The sequence below is a fragment of the Halyomorpha halys genome, unplaced genomic scaffold (genome assembly GCF_000696795.3).
Source record: "Halyomorpha halys isolate HHAL.00 unplaced genomic scaffold, Hhal_1.1 Scaffold95.1, whole genome shotgun sequence".
NCBI lineage: Eukaryota > Metazoa > Arthropoda > Insecta > Hemiptera > Pentatomidae > Halyomorpha > Halyomorpha halys.
This window is the reverse complement of record NW_027108063.1, coordinates 1,202,758-1,204,544: the sequence shown is the minus strand read 5'-3', so window position 1 is coordinate 1,204,544 and position 1,787 is coordinate 1,202,758.

Here is a 1,787-nt window from a genome sequence, read left to right as displayed (position 1 = left end):
ATACAAATCAAATACAAAAGGTTTTAGGGGTGGGCTCGTTGAGAATCGCCTCCCTCACGCTACATCACTTCTTGTAAGGTTATGAATACATATAATTTTAAATGTATTTTAATAATAATTTTGTAGAGCTTTTTAATCAACAAAATTATACAACTTCAAGCGGTCAATAGAACTTCACTTGAATATTTAAAATATACATAAATAATGAATTTCTAATAATAAAGTTGAACTTACTAAACATATAGAATCTGCTAAAGCGCTGAGCCAAAAGTTTCGCGTTCATTCTCACATCTTCCGTCTCTTTTTCAAGATATCTAAAGGTGCCCCATGAGTCAACATCTCGGCTCAGGTTGTGAATTTCTCTTCTATATTTAAGCGTACAGAGCATACTGGACACTAATATGGCAGGGAAACCATAATCGATGAGTTTATCCAATGCGTTGATAGTTTCAGCATACATGAAAGCGTGTAATGTGACCGTAATAATCATTACTAATCCTAAAAAAATTACAACAGGGATTGGTAGCTTGATGTGCGGTTTTGATGATGTTAGTACAATTCCATCTAGAAATAGCGACTCGTACAGGCAAACATTTTCTTTCTCGTCTTCTCCGTTCCTGAGTACATAATTTAATTAATAAACTTATTTTATTCCATTTTATTTTTAATTGTGATTTTAAAACAAGTTGACAGACTAGATTGCTACGATATTAATAGTTTTCAAATGATAAACAAAATTTGTAACGTTCCTGATCTGAATAGTAAGTAGAAAGTATATATCGCAGTAAAGGAAAGTAATTGCGTATAACGTGAACTGTCACTTAAAAATAGTCATTATAAAATATATAGTTTTACCTACTGTACTTGATGAATAAACCTTCTTGATTATATTATATTGTTTGTATGAAAGAAGCGTAATGTTACTTATATTGTTTTTCGAATGAATCATAGAGAATACATCTAATCCGATAGCTCTCGTGGGAATATACTTGTATTATATGTTATTAATGTTGGATAAATCTCTTTTCCAGATGTAATTCTGAAGCATTTAGTAAAAGTAAGGTACCGTTTGCAAGCTCTTTTAATGTATGGAAAGATAATTCATATTTTTCCATAACTGGTAATTCATTTTCAGTTCTTTTAGCAACTAAAGTGTTGTATAATTTGGGAAATACGTTTTAATCAATTGCAGGTTTAGTATTTTTATAAATTCATTGAGGTAAGAAAATGTATCCTCTAGTTCAAAATGTAAAAAACGTAGAAAATCGAAACTATATATTTAGAAGTTGTTTATGACTGAGATGATTAATCCGTGGAAGACGGATCCTTCTAGAAGAGCAAGTGAACAGGCTACCAAACTGCAGAGCTTCCAGAATTCCCTCCTTCGGCGAATAGTCAGAGGAACCACACTCCAGCAGGCCAGGAATAGAGTAATCAGTAAGGAGCTCCAACTCCCTTCCGTGCCGGAATTCTTAAATTCTTTGATAGGCTGAAAGTCTGTACCAATCCCCTATTCCGAGAGATCGCCCCTCCACCGAGACCTTGTTCGACGTCCTCGCCGAGGGAAGGACTTCTGGCTCTGCAGCCTGAAGTCACCCACACCTCAACCTCAACACCACCAGCCGGAATGGTCCCTCCCCATCCTCTGTTAGCCCCCCGGCTATCAAGCCACTAATGTATAAACCGCCTTCAGCGGACAATGTACCTAATCTTAAAATGTCCTCAGGCAATAGAAGATGAAATGTATAAATAAAAGTATATATAATCTTAGGTTAAGTAAATTGTAT